This window comes from Mus musculus, chromosome 3, assembly GCF_000001635.26.
Source record: "Mus musculus strain C57BL/6J chromosome 3, GRCm38.p6 C57BL/6J".
Classification (NCBI taxonomy): Eukaryota; Metazoa; Chordata; class Mammalia; order Rodentia; family Muridae; genus Mus; species Mus musculus.
This window is the reverse complement of record NC_000069.6, coordinates 9,328,223-9,348,995: the sequence shown is the minus strand read 5'-3', so window position 1 is coordinate 9,348,995 and position 20,773 is coordinate 9,328,223. Positions and strand designations below refer to the sequence as shown.

The following is a 20,773-nucleotide window of genomic DNA, read 5'->3' as shown; positions in this document are numbered from 1 at the left end:
TGATAGAAATGGGTCCTAGAACAGGATTCTTGACAATTGTAGTGGTGGGACTGCTTCCAACACAGATGGAGAAAGCCACCTGAAGCTGCAAAGGCTGAAGAGAGAAGTCCTTTGAATTCTCCTAAGACATAACGAGCTGGTGGCCTCGGGGACCTGGTGGGAACTGGAGGCAGCTGATGGAAGTGCTTCAAGGGGTCCCAGACTTTTATAAGTTTTTCTCCCCGTCATCTTCTTTTGTCTGTTTTGGGTTTGGGGTTTTGTCTGTTTTTGAGACAAAGTCAGTGTAGCTCAGGTTGATCTTGAACATAAGGCCATCTTCCCTTAGCTTCCTGGGGCTTGGATGTCAGTAGAGTTCACACAGCCCAGACCCTTTTTTCTGTCGACTTTCATGGGCTCAGACCACTGGGATTATACCCTGCAGAGCTGTGTGATCTTGGGAAAATTGTCTTAACTCTTGTGACTCAAATTCCTTGCTGATAAAATAAGAAATTTCTCTGTGTCCTCTTACTCCACCACTTAAGTACACATGTTTAAGCTAGTGATTCCAAACCAAACAAATGATAGCTTTCAGCCTGCTCCAGCACATATCCTCAAACAGCTGAGTCAGAGTGCATCAAGACAAGCAATTAGATTAGATCTTTCGTCAAGAACGTTTTTAAAGTCCAAGTTGTCTTCCTCTTAGGTACAGCCTTACAATTTTCCCAAGCAAGGACCTAAATGCAAATGGCAAAGACTTCGGGAATCTTCCTAAGATTTCTTCCAAAGATTTAGGAATCAGACCTAAACAATCAGCTATGGGATGTGGAAGAGCATCAGAGGTATCAGGGGTTTATCAGTACCCAGCCTGATAGGTTTCCTACAGGACCTGGGAGCAAGACGGGAGCTACTGCTTCCTGGTGATTTCTATTCACATTCACACATCTGCACACATAAGCCACTTTAAACAACAGGCTGTGGGGTCCTTACACAAAGACAAGGCCACCGGCTGTCAGGGCACTACACTGAATTGGGGACACAAACCCCATTTTCCTATGTAAATTGGCCTGGGTGCTCTTAAGACCCCCAACAAAAGGGGTCAGTCCTATAAAATAGGGCCATCTGGCCGGCCCCAGTGACACCTCCAAGGGTGGGCGTGAGAGAGTGGTCTTCAAGGGACCAGGAAGGTAGGTTGCACTGGAGAGTGCAGCTGTCACCTTGGTCCCAGGGTCCCGCCCGCCCGCAGAGGCTGGAGGCGATCAGATTATAGGTGGTCTTAAGCCCCAGGGCCTGGGGCGCCTGAAGGTCTCATGGAAGCCTCACACAGTTGGGCAGGGCGGGGCACGCTTTGTTCCTGGACCCCCGAAAGGGTGCGGCGCCTCAGAGTTGGCTAGAGTCACTGCTCTGTTCCTGGGGCCTCAGGGCAGCTAGCGCCAGGCCAGCAGCCTTGGGCGACTCCATAGCAACAGCGTGGGAGAGCCACAAAACCAGAGCTGGAGGGGAGAAGGCCGGAGGGAAACAGGAGAGGGGGCACGAAGCAGGGAGAGGGGACTAGAAAGGATAGTTTGCTGCAGGAGAGAGAGGGGGAAGGGGTTCGGTGACCGGTGGGAGTTAGCAATGAAGAAAGATAGGGTGAAGTAAATAAGGGACCGGCACTGGGAAAGAAGGAAGGGGAGTAGAGGAAAAACAAAAGATGAAGGAGCAGTCAGAGAGTTGGGAAGGAGTGAAGGGGAGAGAGAGGTAGATCAGCGGGGGAGAGGTGGGGAACGTGGAGACGGGGCGTGGGGTGGGGTGGGAAGAGGGGAGCGGAGTCCGCATAGGAGCTGGGAGGGAGGGTGGCTGGAGAGAGGAACAGGGCGCAGTCAGGGCGGTTCTGCACTGGATCCCTGGCCGCAGCTGCTGTCCGCGGAGAGGGGAGGAGCAGGCAACGGCGCGGTGACGCCAGGGACCCTAGTGGGCTCAAGGCGCCAGGGGGCAAGCCCAGGTTCCTTCCACCACCACCTCCCCCGGGGACAGAGTCTCTGTGCAGCTGCACACGCGCTTCCAGACCCAGGGATCCCCAGACTCATGCAGAGCAATCTCCCTAGGATGAGGACACCCGGTTACCGCCCACAGCAGGCAGAGCGGAGAGGGTGGGCGCTCCCCATCCGGAGGGCCCAGGTCGTTTCCCCGAAATATTTATTTCACCAGAGAATATTTTTCCATTACAAAACTATTAAGCGATGTGGGCTTTTGTTTATGAGTTTATCTCCTACCCCATTCCCCCCAAACATGGGACCTGGTATAGAGAACATATTACTAATGTTAACCTTGGAGTCAGAAAAACGGTTTTCTAATTTTCAGCGTAAATTTTTTAGAAAAAGCCAGTCCTAGAGGTGTCATCGTTTTTAAGTCTGACCTGCTAAGCGCTAGTTTACACACACAGTCCTAAATTAGCGAGACGGGACTGACCCTGCTTTAAGTTTTCTACGAAAACGGACCACGATTACACTCTGACAGCATTTTTGCGCTTACATGCACGGTGGTACTGTATGTGTGATTGTGTGTGGTGGGAGGGGGAGGGAGCAAACAAACTAATTTCGGACACACCGGTATTTCAAAAGAAATCTCACAGATAAGTGCTGTGTGTTTTATTTTAAAACCATCATAAGACATAAAGGAAAAACAAATAAACTTCTGGACGTTCTCAGCTAACATGGCCTATGGGAAAATGAAAATAAACCTAATTGAAAAAACAGCGCTAGCCATAAATAGGATTTGCTTTCAAGCAGAGAACGTGGTTGGAAAAAAAACCAAACCAAAACAAAAAAGCAAACCACCAATCAAATCCGTGCCCTAAAGAACAGGTTCTGTGGATGCAGCCAAGACTTTCGCTTTGCTGTTTGTTCTGAAAATGCAGAAACACAACTCTGGTTTTCAGGTATTACCCCAAAGAGCTTTAGTTTCTCCTGCCAAGTTAGTCACCTACCCCAAGCCGCAGGCAAGCTCCTGTGTGGGTTTGTGGTAGCCCATCTAGTTTCAACATTGTTTTTGACCGAAAAGAAAAGATGAAACACGTAAACGAACTTACAATTCTATTTACAGAACTCTAAACTGCATGTGGGACTCGCAGGCTGAGTCCCAAAGAGTGGATGTGTGACATTTTCTGACAAAAGCCATCTTAAGTAATTTGTGGGCATCAGTTTACAATCCTTTACATTTAGAAGGCAGAAATTGATATTATCCCATTTTGTAAATGAGAAAATTGAAGTTTACAGAGGGTTCAAAGAAAGCCTGTCCAGGTTCACAGATCCACGCAGCACCAAATGGCAGAGGCAGGACAGACCTGACAGAGACCTTTCTGTCACTGGCCAGCCCTGCTGGGCTCCTTGACTACCACTGTGAAGAAAGAAAGAAATGGGGCTTTCTTTGCATTTAGAGGGACACCACATGAAGCCCCAATGGACATACCTACAAGGTAATCGGGTTTCTCCATTCTGCCCAGTTGCTAGATTGGATTAGAAAGACACTGACATCCAGTGAGCTGCGGAGGTGACTCCGTGGGTAAAGGCACCTGCTGTGGGAGAGACCACCTTCTCCAAACTTGTTTTCTGACCCTCTCCCTGCCCATTCACATACACCAGGCACACACACAGTAGTAATAATTAACTTCAAAAGAAAGATATAAACTGAAAAATAACTTTCCTCTTTCTTTTCACTGAGTTAAAGTTAAGTACAAAGTATTGGGTTTCATCTGGGCCTCCTCAGCCTTCCATGTTCGTCACTATACTCTTATTCTCAAGCCTTCCTCTCCACCTTCCCTGGCTGGACAGAGCAAAATGACAGAGACAGAGCTAGAGGTGGCCTGTGTTGCCAACGCTTGGTGGCTGTGGCGGGGCCTCTGATGTCGGAGGCTAGCTTAGGCTACATAGTGAATCCAAGACCACCTTGAGAATTCAGGGAGATCCTCGTTCAGAAACACAAAACAAAGACAAGAGAACATTCCCTACATTTGTTTTACACAATTAAGCAATAAACAACATTTTTGAGTTATCCTGCTTATCCTACCAATATCATAGCATAAATCATTATACAATAGCCCAGACATCAGAAAAACAGCAAGTAGTGACCCACTTGCCTGAACTGACTAAGTATCAATTATTTATGTGGCCTCCCATGGCTACTTGAAGTTGAGTCAATAATTAAAATATATATGTTCTGATTGCTTCTTGACCTTGTGGCTAAATGGAATGTAAAACATACAGTCTGAGTTCAGTCATAAATCAACTTTTAACATTTCAGGGAGAGGAGGATGCAGAAGTGACTCCGTGGTTAAGAACACTTGCTGCTCTTGCAGGAGACCTGCATTCAGTTCAATTCTCAAGACCCATATGGCAGCTCCTAGCTGTCTATAACTCCAGTTACAGAGACTCCATTCCCTTCTTCTAACCTTAGCGTAGCAGGCATGCATGTGATGAGACTACCTACAGCCATGTGGGCAAAGGATACACAAAAAATAAGTGAAATATTGTTGTAATTTGGGAAAGCACACACATATCACACACACATCACATGTGTGCACATCACACATGCACATACACATCACACACATCACAAATACACATTACACATGCATACACACATTACATTACACATACATATCACACATGCACACACACATCACAAATACACTCACATTCACACACATCACACATGCACATACACATCACATACACATCACAAATACATATCACACATGCACACACACATCACAAATATACTCACATTCACACACATCACACGTGTACACACACACACACACACACAGAGGAATAAAGTTAAAAGAACTTATTTTGAGACAGGATCTCACTATGGAGACTAAGCTGGCCTTAGTTAAAGTTCTGGCTCTAACCTTCAATTCTTATTTGTTTTTTAATCTACACATTTAAAATCAAGTAGGCATAAGCTTTTCTCCCTGAACTTGCTCTGGAAACGATGAGACTATACCTAGCCCTAAAATCTTTTGCCTCTACATCTTTCCTTCAGTTCTCTTGACTCAGCTACAGGAAGAACCAAGGTGGCAGGGAGCAACTGAAGGGGAAGGAGGGAGCACAAAGGAAACAGTTAGGGCAGAGCCAGACAAAGGACAAACTTCTCCCTGATTGAAGAAGAGGTTTCTGGGAGCCAATAGACCCCGCCCACAGCACAGGGAGCAAGGACCTGGGAATAGAGCTAAGAAGCAGTCCGTTGGCACTCCCTCTATGCAGGCTAAGAACTGTCTGGGGACAGCCTTTCCGGTGAGTGTGGCTGTTGACTTCACTGAGGCTGGAGGAAGACTCCTGCAGGAGTTAGCAGCCTCAGGAGGCCAGGATTCTGATAGATCCGTTCCACTCCTGCTTCTACAGCCTAAATGGGGAAAAGACATGTTTGTTCTTGGTCAGAGCCACTTTCCCTGCTGCCCTTGAGAGCATGCCCAGTGGGGTAGACTGCTTTGGGGGTGGGGTGGCCAGACAGAGGCTTTCTGGCTGTCTTCTGCTGACTGATGACAGCCTCAGTTTCCAGTCTCCTCTCTCCTAATCTTCTAAAAGGCTTTCCTATTAAGGGACCACACACCCATCAACTTCAGTCCAAAGGTGAATTTTTCTCTTTTACAGAATTCAAAGGGGAAAAAAATACCCTGCAACTATTTTTAACATTTATGAGAGAGAAGAGGTTTTTTTTTTTTTCTTTGCTTAAATATTCTGATATTCCCATCATGGGTAACTGACATTTTCCCAAAACTAAAAGTGAAAATTCCCAGTAGACCTCCAGTCTGAGTAAGATTTATTATAAAATGAATATGAAGAGTGGGGAGGAGAGCAAGACTCTCAGAATTTTTCACAGGATTCCAGTTTTTGTCTCAACAAAGGTTCCTTTTAATTGAACTCACAAACAGCATTCTGCAGTAATATTATGCATGCCTTGTTTTTTCTTTTTATACCCACAGACTGATCTTTAGGTCTGAGGTTTAAAGGAACAAAACTGCATTTCCTTCCCTATCCCCAACAGAAGGGGTTGGATTTAATCAATATAGAATCTGACTTCCAGTAGTCCACAATAACTAGGTGAGCGCCTGGGATAAAGATATCTATGGAAATGTTAATTAATACTGTTCACCACGACACATCTCTCTAAGCCACAGCTGTTTAAATGTGAACCTTTTCCCTCTCCCTCCTTTCCTGCCTTTTTCTCTCTCTGGTTATTTTTGAGAGAAGTCTTCTGTCACACGGGTTAGCCCCAAGCTCCTTATGTAGCCAAGGCTGGCCCCAGACTCCTGCTGCTCCTGCCTGGTTTCCCAAGTACTGAAGCACTGGGAGATAGTTGGACTCACTTGTTTTCTCTCTGCATGCGTATACATGTGTGTAGTTTCATGGGTATGCAGTACACATGCAAGCGTAACTGCATATTTGTACATGTGTGTGCATATGTGTGCATATGTGTATGGAGTCCAGAAGATCACTTTGAGGTTCATCTTCAGAAAGAGCATCCAACTCCTTTGAGATGGAGTCTCTCATTAACCTTAGCCTAGAACTCACCAGTTAGGGTAGACTGGCTGGCCAGTGAATCCAAGGAGTTCTGTGTCCACCTGCACAGTTCTGGGATTATAAGAGCATGTCACCATGGCGACCACTTCTACATGGCCCATTCAAGTGTTGACATTTAGATCCTCATACTGGCAAGGCACGCACTGACCGAGCCACAGCACCCCTGCCTTCTCTCCTCCTTTCTTAGTTCCTTCTTTTCACTGGTTGTTTTTTTTTTGTTGTTGTTGTTGTTTTGTTTTGGTTTTGTTTTTGTTTTGTTGTTGTTGTTGTTTTTTTAGATAGGTTCTTACCCACAGCTCAGGCTGCCTCAGATTCATAGCTTCATGCCTCTACTTCCTGAGTCCTGGGATTACAGGTGTGTGTGTGCCGCTGTGCCTAGATACATTAAAAAAAAAGCTCTAGTTTACGTGTTTGAGTGTTTCGCCTGAACATATGTGTGTGTGCCTGATGCCCTTGGGGTCAGAAGAAAACATTTGGATGGCTTGGAACTGACGTTATGCATGGTTATGGACCACCATGTGAATTGCTGGTAATGTGACCCCAGTTCTCTGGCAGAACAAGTGCTTGTGACTGCTGAGCCTCCAGTGTATTTTCTTAGAGCAATGAATGGTGCCTGGGATGTGGCTCAGCGGCAGAGAGCTTGCCTGCCATTCACAAAGCTCTGAGTCCAGTCTGCAGCACAGTAAATACTTATATAAAGCAGCAGCAGCTTTGGATCTTAGCGGGAGATTTCCATGTTTACAAAATGAGACATGTGACATAACCACAGTAGAAATGGCTTTCTTGAACAGTGATAGTGTCAGGAGAGAAAAGGCAAAATTTAGGTTCAGTGCTACATTTGCAAAGTTGTCTGAGCAGAAACAAGAGCAGGAGGCTGGAGTATAACTACTGGATTTTTCTGGCTGGATAAAAGGAACAGCTAACGTTTTGTTTGGTTGTCTCAGCAAGATTTTCAGCTGGGCTGCTGTGTGAGACGCTGGGTAGTGAGATGCCCATCTCCTGCCATCTTCATGCTGACCCCCAAGAGGGCCACCTACACCCTGTGTCGTCAAACTGTACGCTTTGTTTTGTTGTAATCTACTTGAGAAGATGACCATTGTTTAAGAGTAAGAGAAAGGACTAGAAAAAAAAATCTTAGCCAACCAAATGGTTGAATTTGAAGTAAAGAGTGATGGTACTCTTTCTGATACTATTAACAGCTGATTGGAATTGGTTAACAGCTAATTGAAGAATCGCCATTTAGGGAAATTTTCTGATCTGGGGACCCTTGACCTAGTTCTTTATGGATCAGAGGGCAGGGAAGAGGAGGCCTCCCGAGGAAGTGAGCCAGGGCGGGGCCTCTGCGAGGGGAGGGGCGTGGTTAAAGACCCACAGAAGCCTCCAGCCAGCTGGCCCTCTCTCCTTCCACACTGAGACCATGCTTTATCTTTAGCGATCTCGCCTTCAGCCCAGCGCTGGACAAGACTGTTCCTGCCCATTTTTATACGGTGCTTTGCAATGTTTACCTGGAGATTTATTGTGAGGATACAGGAACACAGGCATGCGCGGTGCTGCCCTGGGCAATACACCGCAACCCCAGCGCAGAAGCCAGGCACAGAGAAGACCCCCTCTCCTCTTCTGAGTCTGCTTTTTGCCGGTTCCTCTCCACGAAGCCGGAAGCTGCTTAACTGTTCACCTGGCAACCCTTCTTTAAATCTCATTTCTAAACATGGAACCCCACCCCTGAAAAACAATAAAATGTACAGTTTAAATACTTTAAAGTGGGAAGTATTTAGATCTCTCTATTTTCACGTGTTTTACTTCTATTTTTTCCAGAAATATTTATTTTATTATTTATTTGTGTGTTTGTATGTGAACAGGCTCGGGGCCAGAGGAGCTTGGCTCTCATAGGGACGGAGTTACAGATGATCGTGAGTTCCATGAGGTGGTGCTGGAAGCTAACTCCTGTCCTTTGGAAGAACAGTAAGCTCTCTTAACCACATGGCCATCTCTTCCAACATTGTTTGTTTATTTGGTTGGTTTGTTGATTGGTTTTTTTAATTTTATTTTTAAAAATATTTTTACATATTTGTTTTCATTTTCTGTGTATGAATGTTTTACCTTGCATGTATGTCTGTGCACCCACGTGGTACACCCTTGATGACCCAAGAAGTCAGAAAAAAACCCAGATCTCCTGACACAGTAATTAAAGACAGTTGTGAGCTGCCATTTGGGTTCTTGGAACCCAACCCAGGACTTCTGCAAAAGCAAAAGGTACCCTTGATCCTCAGCCACCTCTCTGGCCCTACTGGTTTCGTTCTGTTTGTTTTCGACAGAGACTCTAGGAGGATGAATCTGGTCTCCCGACTTGCTGTAAAGCCCAGGCTAGCCTCAACTCAAATCCTCCTGAGTCAACCTCCAGAAGTCTGGGATTACAATAGCCTGGGGAGTTTCCCAGGGGGAGAGAGGCACGCCTGAGGCTTTGGTAGACCTTGTAGGGCTGTCTCCAATGGCTCTCTCAGCTCACCACATCAGTTTTAACTCTGCAGAGCCTTACTTCCAGATTCTCTAGAATACACTCACTTCCTCCCCTTTGTGGTTACTCATGTATCCATGGTGCATTCTCCATGCTCTTCAGCCCTAATCTGATAATCCTTTTCTCATGCTATGAGGTAGGACATTGCTCACCCATGACTCCTTCCTGCCATCTTCTCGCTGCTGCATGAAAGGGCAGGAAGGAAGGAAGGAAGGCGACTTAGCTCAAATGCGATCAAGGATAGTGTATTCTTTTTAAAATAGAAGAGACAATGAGCCCCCTTTCATGATTCTATGAAACATCTGTGGTTTCTCCTATTACTTTAGAGGTTATCTAATCCCCACCGCAACCAGTGATATAAAGTGACTGGCCTGGGGTCACACACAGTCAGAACTCCGTGTCCAGGTTCCGTCATGTCCGTACATCCCCAACCACTCCCCATGCAGTAGGCTGCCTCCCATGGAGGTGCGAGCGGGAAGAAGGCGCTGAAGAAGCGAACATGGTGGGTGGGGTCCTAACCCAGTTTTGATCTCACTCACATGGGGACCTTCCATATAGCATAGTCTGGCATGAGACCATAGAACTGGTGTTTCAAGCAGGCGTGGCTTTGGATGACCTGGGCCTCATGGATAGGCTTGGTCTCAGTCTCAATCCATCTGCATTGAGGAGGCTGGTTTACCAGAAAGTTAAGCTGCTGCCTACCATAAGGTACAATGAGCTTTCCTCTGGTGAGAGAGCTGTACAGCACAGAAATGGGGCCCTCTGAGAAATCACTGAGTAGCATTCTAATGAAAGGAGGAATGGGAACAATGTGGATTTGAACCACTTCTCGGTGGACTCCCTCTGGGCCTCCATCACCACATAAAGTTTTGTTGAAGACCTTTTTATTTTATTTTATTTTATTTTATTTTATTCTTTTTTAAAGTTTATGTATGTGTAGGTCTTTTGCCTGGATGTATGTCTATGCACCACTGTATGGCTGTGACAGAGGAGGGTAGCAGACCACCCACCCCCCTTCCAACACATACGCATTGTAATTATAGATGGTGGTGAGCCACCATGTAGGTGTTGGGAATTGAACCTCAGTCTTCAGAAAGATCATCTAGTGCTCTTAACCACTGAGCAATATGTCCAGTCTCCTGGAAGACTTTTGAGAGAATAGTCTTGTTACCACTACCTAAGGGCCATAAAGTGGTCTCAACCACAGATTGTTATTTATGAAAATTGAACTCAGTTTTACATTTTTAGTACATAGCCAGGTAACTCCCTTCTGTGTCTCATGAAATTCCTCTTTTAAAAAAGTCTTTTAGGGGATGAAGGGATGGCTTAGTAAGAATATTTTTCCAGGGGCTGGAGAGATAGCTCAATGGTTAAGAACATGGACTGCTCTTCCAAAGGACCAGGGTTCAATTCCCAGCCCCACAGGGCAGCTCATAACTGTCTATAACTCCAGTCTCAGCAGACCTGGCACCGGCTCATGCAGGCAGACAAAACACCAGTGCACATAAAATAAAAACAAATAGACTATACATATATACCATATACATAAACACATATGTATGAATACTCTCCCAGAGACTAGAGTTTGGTTGTCAGAATCATATCCTCCATCCACTTACATTCGCATACCCACATAAAAAAACAAACACATACACAAAATTAAAATAAAATAAGATCTTTTCAAAGTCTTCTAATTTCTTCTCATTTACTTAACACATAAAATTGTACATATTTATCTGAAGTAGCACAAGCCTTATTTTTCAAATATTGCTTTTAGTCTTTCTTTTTAAACATGAAATATATTTATTATATAATAAATAATACAGTGATCAAAGACAGAGAACAGTGTTTTAGTTGATAGATAATACAAAAAATGGCATCGAAAGAGACTAGAGTTGAATAGGCGAGTAACTTATTTTAATCCTGAATTGAAGACATATACTCCAGTGCTCAGGACACATACTTCAGAGAGATTAAGTGATAAGGAATCAACCCAAAAAGCATGACGAACAGAAATCCCATCAGAGATATGGGAAGTTAATGAGTATATGGCATAGATTAGGATCTTTAAAAGGAAAAATATCATCATCATTGCTTTACCCCCCACCTGAAGCTCCCACTCCTCTCTTCCCAGTCCCTCCCCCTACCTATCCTATATTCTCCGCACCCCCATCCATTCCTCTTCAGACAAGGGCAGGAATCCTATGGATATCAAACAACATGTTTGCAATAAGACTAGGCACCTCCCCTTGTAATAAGGCTGAACAAGGCAACCAGTAGGAACATAGGGTCACCAAAGCAGGCAAGAGTCAGGGACAGCCCTGGCTCCCACTGTTAGGACTCCCACAAGGAGTCGCAGAACCATCACCTATGTGCAGAGGGCCTGGGTCAGTCCCATGCGGGCTCCCGGCTGGCAGTTCAGTCTCTGTGAGCCCCTAGGAGGTTCATTGACTCTGTGGTTTTCTGTGGTGTCCGTGACCCCTCAGGCTTCTACAAAGTTTCCTCCTCATGTCAGTAGGATTCCACCTGATGTTTGGCTGTGGGTCTCTGCCTCTGTTTCCATCAGTTGCTGGATGAAGTCTCTCTGATGACAATTGGGCTAGACACCTATCTATGAGTATAGCAGAGTATCATTGAGAATCTTCTTTCTTTCTTTCTTTCTTTCTTTCTTTCTTTCTTTCTTTCTTTCTTTCTTTCTTTCTTTTTTTTTTTCTTTTTTTTTTGCCAGTCATGTTTAGCTCTATCTAAGGTCTCTGGGCTCTCGACCTCTGGTTCCTGGCCCTCCAGACAGTGTCAGGGGTAGATTCCCTCTCATGGTGTGGATCTCAAGCTGGACCAGTCATTGGTTGGCCACTCCCACAATTTCTGCACCACCCAGTCTTACTTTCTTAAGGGCTAATGATGAAAAATTTAATTTTAATAAGCCCTAGAACATTTATACAAATCCATGAGGCTAGAGAATTCTTAAAATATTACAAAAGGGAGATTGATATCAAATAGACACCTTTCTGTCCTTAGTAATTCTGTTAGCATAAAGATCGGAAATAATTCTTCCTGTTGGCTGATTTGAAAAGCATCCTATCTGAGGCTCCAGGCCTGAAAGCATTTATGTCTGTGGATGAGAGAGGTAGGTGTGCTGGGGTGTCTCTCTCAGTGTGTAAGTGAGTCATCATGACTGTGCCAAGGGCTCTAAGTGTAACTGTCACATGTCGCTATAAAGGAAGATCTGTGTGTCACCAAATCAAAAAACCAACAAACGAAAAAACAACATTTTTTTTTAAAAAAAGAGAAAATTCTTATTTACTTTCTCATGAAGGACTTGTTCAGAGGGAACCCTAAGGCATGAAAAGGGTATTATTTCTAGACACTGTTTCCAAAAATGGAGTAGGCTAAACCATTCTATGTGGCTTATGAGTAAACATTTTATTTGAATAATTATGCATCTATTTTTATCATTCTCTCTTCCCCTCTCCCTTTAACCTTCACAACCTCAGTACTGCAGTCTGCCTGTCTGGTTTTATACACAGCATCTATCTGCTTCCTCCTGTTGGACCAGCCTAGGCCTCGAAGGTCAATGTCTCTAAGAACTCTCTGCCTTCTGCAACTCACAGTACACAGGGCAGGCAAAAGCTCTCTCTGCAGAGCTTCCCACAAAACAAAGCCTTTCCCAGTAGACAAAAAACAAAGGTGACAGCAAAAAACTTACTTTCTGGGTTTTTTTTTAATGTTTATTTATTTTTATTATATATTTTCTTCATTTACATTTCAAATGCTATCCCCGTTCCTAGTTTCCTCTCAGAAAATCCCCTATACTCTCCCCCTTGCTCCCCAACCCACCCACTCCAGCTTAGTCCTTATTACTTTGTAACAAACTGCAGCTTCCAATGACAACCACTTTCATTTGCTTTCTAGCTTCAGTGGATTGATGGCTCAATTAGACATTCAGAGTTGTGTCCTGTGGTAGCTTTGAAAAGGTGGCTGGAGCCGAGGCATCAGTTAGCTCCCCAGAAGGCTGGAGGCTGAGCCTTGTCCTCTACACGGGAAACCTCAGCTCTCTGTAGGGTAGAATACGCATCCCATAGAGTCAGAGATAGTGCTCTTGACCACTAGTCTGTGGTCTCCTGGTCACTGAACAGTTCCAGCATGGGTCCCTAGGCAAGGGAAGAAGAAATAAGTCCGCCTCTGAGGAGTGGAGATGCTAGCCAGCTAAAACTGCCCAGACATCTTTAATCTACCACAGCTCCTTAAACAAGAGAGTTCTTTTTAGTTTTCTAGGCACAACAAACACTGGGAGTTCAGGTTCAATTACCCTGGGAATAAACTTCAATTCCTTGGGTAGAGAAAGTGTGAGGTTTCCCCAGCGCAGTCCAATACAGAGGCTGAGCTCTGCTTCAAACAGACTAAGGTTGTTAGGGTATGTAAACACCATCGCACAGAAACTTCTCTGGCCTTTCCAAAGGACACTCTGAAGCCTGGTTCACCTCCAGGTACCTCGCTTTTCACGCTCCAATTCTACAGAAACCAGAGGCTGACTCTAAAAGATTTACTCTCCTTCTGGCAATTTCCATGAACCGTCTGAGGGACTGGGGTCAAGACAGGATCAGGTTCAAAGGGTTGTTTCTTCCTCTTTGCAAGATTTAGAAGAAATGGAACTGTGAAGAGAAGAGTGAAAGTACTTAATTACCAATTTATAACCAACTATTATCAACTTAGTGGAAGATACAGATTTACCATTCACTTTCTGCGGGGGTGGGTGGGGTGGGTGGGGTGGTGGGGTGGGTGGGGTGGGTGGGGGTGTGTTCTATCCATGGCTTTTCAGCGCCATTAACATTCACCATGAATATGCAATTCGTAGCTCTGTGGTATGCTGGGGAATCCTTAGCGCCACAGGGAAATCTCCACAGCTCAGCTGTAGCTGCACAGCGGGGCTCTTTAATGGAAGCTTTCTCGAAGTAACGGTGAACCTGAAGCAGTGACTGATCCTACGGTAACCATCCCCCAGCATTTGACAATATCGATTTTATATATGACTTCAAACATATTAGTTTCCAATTTCTCTAATCTCAGAAAAGTCTTAGCCAAGTGTGTGAAAAAGTAATGCGCTCTGGAGTGGAGTCCTTTTGTCCGTTTTTCTGGCTCCTGCAGAGGAACGCAGCCTCAGGTTAGTTAGTCCCTGGGAAATAGCTTTCTAGGTTCATTTTAGGGCAGCTCTTTGGGGCGGAAAGTCTTCCAGACTTTGATACTCCTGGAGGAGATATGCAAATGTCTGTCCCTTAGTTCCGGTTCCAGGGGAACTGCCTGCAGTGACACCCCCCCCCCAGCTCTGGTATCTTCCCTCCCACCACCCCCCCACCACTACCCCCACCACCCCACCACCCCCCGCTGTGCAGCTGGGCACTGGGGACTTTGAAAACCTCTACAGCAGAATTGGGAGCTCTGCCCACAGTCGGTAGAGACAACATAAGGGTCCTGGCATTTGTGTGAAATTGAAGCCACATTTGAACCACGCCTCGGACGCTGGCAGACTGTGACGTCATCCAGCCTCGCACCCGGAGAGGTCAAGGTCAGGGAGGGCTGAGGTTGTCACTGTTTAACGCGAATCGCTTAGCACCTCACGTTCTGAGAACCTGCTCTCGGGGGCACCCGGGCATGCACGCAGGGCAGCAACACGATGCTCACAGCCCATCTCAAGTAAGCAACTGTAAGTTTCCAAGCAGCTCCGGGGGATCTTCTGACATCTAATACACACCAAGCAGTTTCAGAAAGCCAAGCGACAAAGGAGCAAATCATAAGACAGTTCTGAGCTTTTCCTCAAATCCGGCTAAGAAAAGAATATGAGAACTAAGCTAAGATGAACGTTTAACTTAGAAGTATAGCAAGAACAGAAGTAGTCAGAATCCTGTCTACACAGAGAAAAAGCCGATCTTGATTCTCTTTTTAAAGATTTATTTATTTTTATGTATGTGAGTACACTGTAGCTCTACAGATGGTTGTGAGCCTTCATGTTGTTGGAAATTGAATTTTAGGACCTCTGTTCACTCCGGTCAACCCCACTTGCTCCTGTCAACTCTGCTCAATCGGTCCCTGCTTCCGACGGCCCAAAGATTTATTTGTTATTATACATAAGTACACTGTAGCTGACTTCAGACGCACCAGAAGAGGGCGTCAGATCTCGTTACGGGTGGTTGTTGGGATTTGAACTCAGGACCTTCAGAAGAGCAGTCAGTCAGTGCTCTTACCCGCTGAGCCATCTGGCCAGCCCCATTCTTAATTCTCTTATGCCATACTTTTTTTTTTTTAGATTTGGTTTTTTTTTTTTTTTTATAATATCACCATTTGAGAAATCAGTATAATTTATTGGAAATGTGCCAGGAAAGGGCTGGACAATGATCAAATGAAATTAGTTAAATGAACTGAATGGTGTTAGTATTTTAATCATAATTTATTGAATTCTTTCTTTCTTCTTTCTCTTTTATTTATATATTATTTTTTATTTATTATTATACATTAGTACACTGTAGCTGTCTTCAGATGCACCAGAAGAGAGTGTCAGATCTCATTATGGATGGTTGTGAGCCACCATGTGGTTGCTGGGATTTGAACTCAGGACCTTTGGAAGAGCAGTCAGTGCTCTTAACCGCTGAGCCATCTCACCAGCCCTTGGTTTTGGTTTTTTTTCGAGACAGGGTTTCTCTGTGTAGCCCTGGCTGTCCTGGAACTCACTTTGTAGACCAGGCTGGCCTCGAACTCAGAAATCTGCCTGTCTCTGCCTCCCAAGTGCTGGGATTAAAGGCGTGCACCAACAATGCCCGGCATGCTAAACAGTTTTATTTGGCATACAAGAATTTAAAACCATCCCCAAGGGGATAGGAACTCCACAGAAAGACCAATAGAATCAACTAACCTGGACCCTTGGGGGTCTCAGAGTCTGAACCACCAATCAAAGAACTGGACCTGGCCTAGGCTGGCCCTAGGCCTCCCTGCACATATATAGCAGATGTGCAGCTTGGTCTTCATGAGGGTCTGGAACAACTGGAGCGGGAGGGGGGGCTGCCCCAAAGCTGTTGCCTATATGTGGGATATGTTCTTCTAGCTGGGCTGCCTTGTCTGGCCTCAATGGGAGAGGAAGCCCCTAGCCTTGCAGAGACTTAAGTGCCAGGGTGGGGGGATATACATGGGGTCCTACTCACTCAGAGGAGAAAGGGGAAGGGGACAGGATTGTGGGAGCGGGTAACTGGGAGGGGGCAGTGAGTGGAATGTAAAGAGAATAAGTAAATAATAAACAAATAAACCAAAAAAGAGAGAGAGAATTTTAAAAACAAACAAACAAACAACACATCAACACCAAAAATATAAAAGTCACGTATTTTTTTAATTTCATTTTTTATTAGGTATTTTCTTCATTTACATTTCCAATGCTATCCCCAAAGTCCCCCATACCCTCCCCCCTCCACTCCCCTACCCACTCACTCCCACTTCTTGGCCCTGTTATACTGAGGCATATAAAGTTTGCAAGACCAATGGACCTCTCTTTCCAATGATGGCCGACTAGGCTCTCTTCTGATACATATGCAGCTAGAGACACGAGCTCTGGGTGGGTGGGTGGGTGGGTGGGTGGTTGCAGACCCCTTTAGCCTCTTGGGTATTTTCTCTAGCTCCTCCATTGGGGGCTCTGTGATTTGTCCAATAGCTGACTGTGAGCATCCACTTCTGTGTTTGTCAGGCCCCAAAAGTCACGTGTTTTAACTTTTGTATGTGATTATCTGTGAGACAGTATGCTGTTTCAATATTATGTTTTTGAAAAGAATTCTTTCTAGGGATAACAGAATTCTGCTATCTAGGGATAGCAGAAGGAAACATAGGCAAAGCACTTAGCCTCCTTGGATCTCTAGCTAAATTGCAGCTGCTCACTGCAAACAAACTGTCCCTGTCCCTGTCCCTGTCCCTGGTGAGGCAGTGACTGCTCTAGGATCTGTACTGGGGACTTTCAGTGTTTTCTAGGTCTGTGACCTTGGAGATGAATTCTCCTGGTGGGAATGGGCTGACCTATGTGCTGTGTACTCAGGCTGCCCTTGAACCAATCTGCCTGCCTCAGTCTCCCTAGGTCTGCCTGCCTCAGTCTCCCTAGGTCTGCCTGCCTCAGTCTCCCTAGGTCTGCCTGCCTCAGTCTCCCTAGGTCTGCCTGCCTCAGTCTCCATAGGTCTTGGAGATCCTGGGCCTGTGTTCCCCTCCTTATTTTATGAGGTGAAGAGGATGGACCCCTGAATTTGAGGCATGCTGGGTAAGAACACTACTGAGCCACATTCCCAGCCACATTGTGTGGTGTCCTTGAAGTCAATTAATAGAAATTGTCTTTATTTCTGTGGCTTCAGACACAGCACTCAGCCTTTTAACATCTCAAGCTTACAAAAATCCAAGTGAGAGCCCAGAACAGTGTTTAAGGAGGATGCCAGAAGTCTGAGCCTTAGAGCTGCTGTGGGAGCCCTGGATGGTGGGGAGAGGGCTCCTCTGTAAAACAAACAAAGACACTGGGGAAACAGTTTCTAGCTTTGCTGTTGGAGAGTCAGAACAGCATCAACATAGTAAAGCCGAATTGATTTTCCACAAAGGTTCCAAAGCGAGTCAGCAGGGGACAGGTGGCTTTCCACCTGCGCATGATATGCGTATTTGAGCTGCAACCCCGCTCAAGATTTAGCTTCAGGTGAATCACACTTCCAAGTGTAAGAACTAAACTGTAAGATCACTGGAGAGTGTGGGAACGCGTCTTTGAGACTTTTATAGGCACAGCAGAACCATGCAAGTCTTGTTTAGAGATAGGTCCGACTTTGTCAACATTTAAAAGTTGTGCCAGGCATGGGAACATGGGTGCACACGTGCCTGTGTCCCCACACTTGTCTTCTGACCTCCATAAGCACACCATGGCGCACACACCACTGCCCTCACTGTTCACAAGTGTATGTACACATACAACAACAACAACAACAACAACAACAACAACAACAATAACAACAACCTTATGTTTGAAAAGATACAAGTGAGAAAGTAAAAAAAGATAAGAGAAAAATTTACAAAGAAAAAGAATAAAGGGCCAACAGATGGCTGGTGATGCGGATTCAGCCTGGTGAACCTGCTTGGTGTGCAGAACCCAGAGAGAGCAGAAGAGCCGACTCTGACTCACATGCTGTCCATGGACTCTCTCTCTCTCTCTCTCTCTCTCTCTCTCTCTCTCTCTCTCTCTCTCTCACACACACACACACACACACACACACACACACACACTCACAGTAGTAAGGAATAATTGAAAAGCAGACCTATGAGATGGCTGGGCAGATGATGGTGCTTACAAAGCAAGCCGGGTGAACAGGTTTGGTTCCCAGAAAGCACAGAAACGTTGGCAGAGAGAACCAACTCCATCCAGTTCTCCTCTGATCTCCATATGCACATGTACGCTGCTATGGCACAAATGCCCAAGCACACAAACACACACTAATAATAAAGAAGAGAAAGTAAACAGAAACCTGGGTATGTGCTGCCAGTAATTCCAACACACATACACGCATACACACTCTCTCTCAAGCACACAACTTCTCCCTCACACACACTCTTTTTTAACCTTTAAAAACAGATAGGAATGTGTTTCCACGCAGAGGCTTATGTTTGAATGTTCACGGGCGAGCTGTCCCTGGAGCCAGAAGATGACCCGGAACTGATAACTGGGTGGGGCCAGTCAGCGTGGATGCTGCTTGGCAATCAAGAGAAGCATGGTGCCCATACATTTTACTAAGTTTATGGGTGTACCTCAGAAAGAAAATAGCATGCAACCCTATAGGTGGAACAACATTATGAACTAACCAGTACCCCGGAGCTCTTGACTCTAGCTGCATATGTATCAAAAGATGGCCTAGTCGGCCATCACTGCAAAGAGAGGCCCATTGGTCAGGCAAACTTTATATGCCCCAGTACAGGGGAACGCCAGGGCCAAAAAAATGGGAATGGGTGGGTAGGGAAGTGGGGGGAGGAGGGGGAGGGTATGGGGGACTTTTGGGATAGCATTGGAAATGTAATTGAGGAAAATATGTAATAAAAAATATTAAAAAAAAAGAAAATAGCATGCTTTCTGAAGGAGGAAATGCAGTGGATATAGTTATATATAAAATCTCCAAAAAAGAGAAATGTATAAAAATAGGAAAAAGACTGTGGTTCTCTGAGGCCGAAGGTGGGGAAAGCTGGTAGGGATAAAGAGATAAGATCTTTCTATGTTTTTAGAGGTTTGTTTGTGTGACCTATGCGCAGGCATGTGTCCTTGTACCTGGGTTTAAGGTGAGCAGAGGAAGGGCTGGGTGCTTCTCCTCCATCATCTCCTGCCTATTCCTTTGAGGCAGAATCTGTCCCTGAACACACAGTTCTTTCTTCTCAGCTAGGCTAGGTGCCAAGGAGCCCAGCAGTGCCCCTGTCTCTGCCCCGCCCGCCCCCAGGACCTGAACCCCAGCCCTCACAGCTGCAGCAGGCGCTCTCCACCTCTGCAGCCAGAGGACAAGATGAGTTTGAGACTGAAGTGCTAGGAATTTGGACTTAGGTAATGACATCACAGTTCTATAAATCCACTTAAAGTCACTGAATTATACCCTTTAAAAAGTGAATTTCATCACTTGTAAATTTTACCTCAGTGAAACTGTTTGTTTTAAAGGGGCGTTTTCTGTTCAAAACAGTTTGAGGTACATATCTACCTTTGTGAGCGCCATAGTATATGCTAACAAAGATCCAGCAACTCCATAGTAAGAAGCGAAACAACACATTTTATCCTTAACTCATCATAAACCAGTTTTATGTGCCCATGGAAGTTCTTCACTTACACTTGGAAATGTTTGCAGAAACAGGAGAAAATAATTGAAAGAACTTCTCACCTCTTTTTCCTTTCCCCTCCAAGCCTGGGTGTCCCAGGAAAACAGCGGATGTTTGACTTAACCCTGAGGGTTTGGTTTTGTTTTGTCTTTAGCAAAAATATATGTAATTTATACAATTAGCACACATACACCACAAACTGGAGAGGTTTCACCACGTACCTGTGACAGACCCCCATGCTGGATTTCTGCCAGGGGGGGGGAACTGTCAGGCTTCATGATAAGGTACTATATTAGAATGTGGGTATAATTAATTACACAATTTAGAGGTTTTCCAGGTGAATTCCACTAGAAGTATATTGTACAATTACAGTATTAAGGAGGATTACTGTCAATAGGAAAGTAGGCGTGAATCAGGCACTCAGCTAGCCTGTGAATCATGGTAATGCTCTGGGCTCAGATTCGGCTCCTGGGCTACAGTGAATGACAAACTTAGGCTTACGTGTAGTGCCTTGAAGGAGACCATACGCCAGCCTCCCCATCTTGGGAACCATCGCTGAAAATGTCTGAGAGTCCAATATCCATTGTTTTTGTTGTTATTGTTGTTGTTTATGGGGTGGGGTATTTTATAGCAGGAATGGTGAGCAAAATTCGATTAGAACCATTTATATATACGGAAGAACAGTTTCCAAGGGTGTGCTAACAAGATGCTCTTTACTACCAACTACTCTGAGCTGGGCATAGCAGTGCACATTGAAAGGAGAAGACTTGGAAGGTAGAAGTAGGCTTGCTACAAACTCTCTAGCCTGACCTGGTGTGCACACCACATATCCCAGCACTTGGGAAGCTGAAGCAGATAGGTCACTGTGAGTTTGAAG

General features: G+C 45.2%; 1 long non-coding RNA gene across 1 annotated transcript in view, besides 1 other annotated feature; it reads left to right on the top strand.

Moving 5' to 3' along the window:
- Nucleotides 702–2,241: an enhancer, noted in NCBI's record as "VISTA enhancer mm551". NCBI's record gives its function as "enhancer in: hindbrain (rhombencephalon)[8/10] | midbrain (mesencephalon)[9/10] | tail[5/10]" and the evidence as "EXISTENCE:transgenic organism evidence [ECO:0001131][PMID:17130149]".
- Nucleotides 5,161–20,773, top strand: part of Gm41997 — a 41,148-nt gene continuing 25,535 nt past the window's right edge. The window contains exons 1-2 of the long non-coding RNA XR_878675.1: nt 5,161–5,252; nt 8,399–8,501. This is a non-coding gene — a long non-coding RNA (predicted gene, 41997). The remainder of the gene's footprint in view (nt 5,253–8,398; nt 8,502–20,773) is intronic.